Genomic DNA, 6859 nt, shown 5'->3' with positions numbered 1-6859 from the left:
TGCTTTTATTGTTTAATGATATAAAAAGCATTTAGGAGCAATTTGGCTGATAAATTCTGTATCCAACATTTATTACAGGGACAAGCTAGAGGTAACTTAGTTCCTACAAAATGAGGCTTCCCTGTGGATTTGGCAAGAGACCAAGTGGAATCGAGTACTTCCCATTTCTTGAGCCTGCTCTGACCACGATTGCCTCATTGGCCTCTGTCTGGGGCTGCCTTTCTTCTGGGTCTTCATGCCCTTGGGAGGGTTGTGCCAGGTTCATCATCAGGGCCTCTGACCAGCTGTCTTTCCTCAGCAGAGAGGAAGGGAGACCAAGAGATGGAAACTCCAAGAGGAGCACTCGGGACAAAGCTAGGGCACCAGCTTCTGGTCTCATTTCTCCTGGTGCTTCAAAGATCACTCCAAATTTGGGGCCCCTGAAAATTTCCCTTTAAAAAAAATTAATGTGTTTATTGGATTTATATGGGCCCACTCCTCCAAATTGTTCAGTATTCAAAAGTGATTAGGCTTTGGAGCTGGGCAAGCTCTCCAAGCTCGAAGGGCTGCTGAGGATTTTTAGCAAGAGCTCAAAAGTAAAAAAGCAAGGAGCTATCTGCCACCGTTCATGTTGAGGGCCCTATGCATCAAATGAGGACTGAAACAATCTTGTTAAAACATTTTAAATTCTTAGGCTACAATTGCATACCTCATCATAAAACACCGTTTTGCCTACTTCCCAGTGTTTTGAGGATAGCTTCATTGCAATGACATAAACCACCACCAAAGGGCCGAGGGAACGAAATCTGTGTTTGGAAGAGTGTGTAATTCTGGTTTACATCTTCTGCTGGAAGGACTGACAGCGCCCCACTGTCCCCACTGAAGATCGTTTCTCATTTTTCCCGGCATAGAGCATCTGCTGCTAAGGCAAATGAAAACCAGTTGGAACCAAAAAACCGAGATTGGGTTTTAATAATCCTGTTTCGTAAATGAGCTTATCACTGTGTGAACACTGCTCTGAGCAATTTGGTAGACCATTTTTATGTCCTCTAAATTAGCACAGTGCTTTCCTTCTGGGGGCTAAAATGCCTTGTGTGTATAACCTGGATTTATGTTACAAAATGGAGGGAACAGAGTTGTCCCAGAATGGGAGTGAGACAAAGTTCTTAACCCCTTCCTTCTGCTGGGGTCAGGAGTGTGTAGCTCCCAGAGAGGCAGTACGGTGTAGGGAGTGAGCAGTGGCCTTGATTGTGTAGGTCTAGCTGACTGTTAACTCAGCCCGTGCAGATGTGCAGATGGGCTAAGATGGAACAAAGATAAGCCTCTATGAGTGATGGTTTCACCTTCTGTAAAACAAGGGCAAGAATAGCTTTTCTGTAGAGATGTGAGAGGGAACAAATGAAATAGTTGCAATTTTTTCCCTGGACTCCGTCCCTTTCCATGGCACTGGCTCTACAATGCCTGGTTTGAAGTTGGTCCTGATATCTCAGTCTCCCCCAAGGAGACCCTCTGGAGGGGACTTGAGAACCCACATTTTGGTGCCTCTGTTAATTAATACATTCACTCTTTCGAACCAAGGCTAGGTTCCCTGGACTACCTGGTGATCCTCCTGTTTCCTAATTGGTTCTTTTCTTTCTCTGCTCAAGCTATTTTTTTAATCTAATTTTTCTTCAAACCAACCAAGCTATGACCTAATCTCTATTCTCAGCAAACAACTTTGACTCTTACTGTACTAAGAAAAAAACAGGTAGAGAACAATATAATGGGAATTCTCACAACTTCCTATAGCTCTGTGCTTAACTTCATTGGCATTCTTGATTCGCCCTTCTTTGTTCTCACTGTGAGCCACTCCCTTTGGCAGCACATACACAGAAACTAGAATGTTACAGAGAAGATTAGCATGGCCTCTGCGCAAGGATGACATGCAAATTGGTTCTCACTGTGACACAATGAGCCCCGGGCCCCCTTCAAGGTTTATCTTCCCTGTTTTCCGCTGGATCTCATCCAGTTTCACCTTCTTAGGATCTAGTCTATTAATCATCCACTTTCTTCATTCTGTTATTATTTCCCTCTTTAAAGGAATCTTAGCCATGACACCTAATTACATTCAATATTTTTATCTTTTTTTTTTTTTTTTTTTTTTATTTTTTTATTTTTTTTTATTTTTTTTATTTTTTTTATTTTTTATAAACATATATTTTTTATATACATATATTTTTATCCCCAGGTCTGTGAATCACCAGGTTTACACACTTCACAGCACTCACCAAATCACATACCCTCCCCAATGTCCATAATCCCACCCCCTTCTCCCCAACCCCCTCCCCCCGGCAACCCTCAGTTTGTTTTGTGAGATTAAGAGTCACTTATGGTTTGTCTCCCTCCCAATCCCATCTTGTTTCATTTATTCTTCTAGGAAAGAACCTAGATGTCCATCAACAGATGAATGGATCAAGAAGATGTGGTATATATACACAATGGAATACTATGCAGCCATCAAAAGAAATGAAATCTTGCCATTTGCAACAACATGGATGGAACTAGAGCGTATCATGCTTAGCGAAATAAGTCAAGCAGAGAAAGACAACTATCATATGATCTCCCTGATATGAGGAAGTGGTGATGCAACATGGAGGCTCAATATTTTTATCTTAACAAAAGAAACCCTTCGTGGATCTGGCTTCTAGGTTGAAACGGCTGGCAGCCTAGGCTCTTCCTTTCCCTTTACTGTCCAGCTTTGCTGAAGCTTCACTGTTTCCTGCTTCACTTTTACTCATTCTTCAAGCCACTGTAATTGGACGACCATTCTCCATCTTCATGGAATCTAGTTTTGGCAACGTCATCTATGACTATTTTGTTTCAGTACCTAATGGTCACTTCCAGGTCTTTATCATGTTCGACTTCTCTGAAATATTTGTATTCATAAGTATATCTGCTATTTTAAAATTCTTTTTGTTATCTTTTGAGATTTCACACTCTCTTTGATTTTCCTTCCACCTCTTTGCCAACCCAGTCTCAGTATCCTTTGCCAGTTCTTCTTCCTATAATGTGGCATTCCCCAGGTTTCTATTCTGGGATTTTGTTCCTTCTCAATTCGTCCTCTTGGGGGATTGTAACAACTTCCATGGTTTCAGTTAAGAATAATGAAGCCCAGCTTCACTCTGATTCCTAAGCTTCCACAGACCACTGCCCAGTAGATAACTTCCCTTAAATGTCTCCTTAGCCTTAAGAGCTCCGTGTGTTTCCATACAAAGCTCTCAGCTTCTCCCAAATAGTCCCCCCCATTTATCCTATCCAGTGAGGGGGCCCATGTCTTAGTTTCTAAATCCCAAAAAACTGGCTGTTGTCTTAGGATCTTACCTTCCCCCCAGATATGTGCTATCAACATATCTAATCACCTCTTTGGTGGTTGCAAGGGATGCTAATGAAAGGGAAGGGGAAAGCAAAGGCTAAGTTAGGGACGACCTAACCTCAAATCCTACAAACTAGTGTAATTACTCTGGCTCCTTCTAAAACTTAATATTCACAAAAATTAAGATTTTAACAAAATAGGTGCTGTGAGTTGGCTCACATATTCAGGTGACCTTGATTTATATGGAATTTTTTCCCTCTCCTTTCAAGGTCAAATGCTTAAGGGTTCTAATTTGTACCTAAAATTTGTATCCTTTGCTTGTGAGAAGACTGTGAAACTCTTCATTCGATTAACACTACATAATATGCTTTTCAAGTTGTCAGGACTGTAAATATTCAAATGAAAAAGTCATTGTGCTTTAGTAGCATGTGCACCCTTTGTTCTGGATAATGAGCACAAATATAAAAGCCTAATTATCACTGCTGTTTTACATTCCATGGGGTGTTGACAACGTGTGAGACACCTTATAGGATACAGGAAAAATACAGTGTCTGACCTGTATGAAGATTGATCATCTCTCAAGAGAATCGATTTTTAATTGAACATCAAAAATGCCATATATTTCCTAAAAATTATTTTAAAGAATAATTCTTGTCATTATTTTTACTATTATTGGTAGCTATTAATAGGTATGATAGATTGCATGATGTCAGGTTAGTCTTAAGTGTTAAACATATAAAAATAAAGGTGATATTTATAAAATATATTTTCATCATTTATTTTGTAAATTGATATATGTGACCAATTTGATAGGCTAGGAAGTACAGTTTTGTGAGCTGCCAAGTCAAAGTTTGATTCATCTACTGAGATACACTTGTATGTCTGATTCTCTATTAGGTTCCAATGTTGCAGAGACAACTGGGGCCTGGTCTCTGCCTCACTACTCCTATCATAAGCCATGCAAGTTATCCATTACAATAATAGAACTACAGGCCAAGGCAAAGGAAGCTCTAAGACCAGTGTGAGCAGCTGTCTGAGAACAGGTAGTCTTAGTGAAGCAGATGATTTGGGATAATAAAAAGGTGTTGCCTAGAGAGATAGCAAAATAAAAATGTGTTCCCTAGAAAAAGAAAGTTTCCATAGCAAAAGAAGTGGGAGGAAGCTAGATAATGAAGAAACATCACTAACAAAGTTACTTAGTAATTCATTGTCTAAATTGGGGCACTTTCGATAGTGAAAGGGGCTTATTTATAATTATAATAGGACAGTAGCCATATGGGTAAAGAAGAACAAATGATCACTCTACTTATATGCCATGCTCATGTGATGGAGAGTGGCTAAATGGTTTTAAGAGTGAAAAGTGATATGAATAAATTTTCATTCTTAAAGGTCATTTTTGGTGGCAGTGAGGTAGATAACTAGGGAGAGAGAGTGTGGACAGAGTGATCACTTAGTTGACTACAGAACATTCAGTTCTGTAGGTGACAGCGTTAAGAACCTCATCTGAGACAGGGACCCCAAGAAAGGAAGAGGTAATTAATAGATTTGAAATATTGTTAGAATTTAGAATCAATAGGACTGGTGACCAGATTTGGAATATTAAAAGGAAGAAATATTTTAGAATAACTGCAGAGTTTCTGGGTTGGGTTACTGTCTTGATGATGGTAAAACCAATTAATACAAAGGAATTGATGCAGGGAGACCATATAATCAATGTTGGAGTCTAAGCTTGATGTGTTTATGGGGCACAGTGTGATGGAAATGTCTAGGGTAGATGCTCAGAAGAAAAGTTAAGGCTGTGGATGAAAACATGAGATTATCATAATTCTAAAACTACTTGGCTTCAGTTGAATTTTTCTCACTGTGAGTACTTGGTCAAATTCCTAGAAGGGCCTCCTTGGCTTTTCAATATTAATTCTTTTAATGTTAAGGTGTCTACTAGAAATATAACTCTAAAATCCTTTCTATTGTATTCCTGTTTTATAGCAAATGTATTCTCCAGCTATCTCTTGGAGAAAATTTATTTGCTTGTTTTCATAGCTCTCATTCAAAATATTTTGCACAGTTGTTTTCAAAGCAATCGCAGATGAAATTTACAGGACACTGGTAGCCCACTGACAGATACTGCATAATGCCACTTAGCACCATTATGCTTGAGGGTATGACCCATTCCCCAGATTCCATTCTATGGTACCATCTGTCATTGTCACTGAGGTACATTTAGGTGTATTACAATGAAGCCATCCACCTAGAAACACTACTGTAAGCTCAAACATACAAATTTTTATTCCCTTACTATTGAAACAGTAAGGCCTTTAGTGCTTTTAAAGGTGGGAGGGTTCAGACAGCAGCAGATGCTCTTCCAATGGGTAACTTTAATTAGAATTATGATGCTCATCATGGTTGAGCTGTACAAATCTTTGAACTTCTGCCTCTGAGCTTGCTATGAACGCATTTTTCCACATTTTTGTGGGTTACAGACTACCCAAGTTTGTGTAATATAAACCTTTATTAGTGGGCAGAATCTTCAAATAATTTTTAGTTAAGTAATTTAGTTAAGCAATTAACCCTGTAGCAGATTTGATGATGTCACTCTCGCACTTGGACTTTTTCAATGGCTCCCAAAGCCTCTAGGATAAAATTTCAATTCTTTGGCATGTTGTATAAGGTCATTTACAATAAGATTTGGGCATAACTTGGTCGATCTCCACCTTCTCTCACATATCTTTCTGTCTAGTCATACAGGTCTCTGCCTGCATTATCCAAAAATGGCCCTTTTATCTCTCATTCTGGGTTATGTTTTACTTTTTGCTCTTATTCCTGGTTCACTCTTACCTCATTCTCCTCCTAGATAAATCTTACCTGTCCTTCAATATTACTCTTAGGTATCATTTCTTCTGAGAAACATTCTTTGTTTCCCAAACTGAGTTAAGCAACTCTAGTTCTTGCTTATAGCACTCTGTATTTATTTCTATCCCAGCACCTACCATGCCCTATATTAAATATCTGGGATTAGTTTGTCTCTGCCCCAGACATTTCCTTGAGGCTGGGAACCATGTTTTCATCTTAATATCCCCAGCATCTCACTCAACACCTGGAACATGGGAGTTGTTCCATAAATGTTTGTTGAGTGCAGTGAGTGACTGAAAAAATAAATGTGCTTTCTGTGGCATCCTCTTCCCTAGAATTCTAGCATTACCTATTTCCCTCCCTTCCCTGTCCCTTTGAGCTTTCTTCCCAACCCCATAGACACTGCATTCCCTCTACCCTCTTCAAGCCATATTCTTACTCAAGCTCAGAGTAGCGCTGGGCCCCTGTGACCCATTTTTTCCATGCAGCTGTCTCAGGATTATGGTATATTGTTTTAGGATTTCACTCTCTAGAACTAGCCACAAGTGAAGAATCTTCCTGAGTAATTTTTTCACACTTATAAAGGAACATATTTTCAATCAACCAATAAACAGAAATGACTTCTAGTACCTTGTTTATATCTGAGCCATGCCAAGCTTTGTATATAAAGCCCTGGAA

The 6859-nt window shown here is 39.2% G+C and overlaps 1 pseudogene; it reads left to right on the top strand.

Annotated features, from left to right (window-relative positions):
• Positions 1 to 1821: 1821 nt before the first annotated feature.
• LOC131811978 (U6 spliceosomal RNA) lies at positions 1822 to 1910 on the top strand (annotated as a pseudogene).
• The last annotated feature ends 4949 nt before the right edge of the window (positions 1911 to 6859 follow it).

Source organism: Mustela lutreola, chromosome 11 (assembly GCF_030435805.1).
Source record: "Mustela lutreola isolate mMusLut2 chromosome 11, mMusLut2.pri, whole genome shotgun sequence".
Lineage (NCBI taxonomy): Eukaryota > Metazoa > Chordata > Mammalia > Carnivora > Mustelidae > Mustela > Mustela lutreola.
This window is presented reverse-complemented; position numbering and strand designations above follow the sequence as displayed.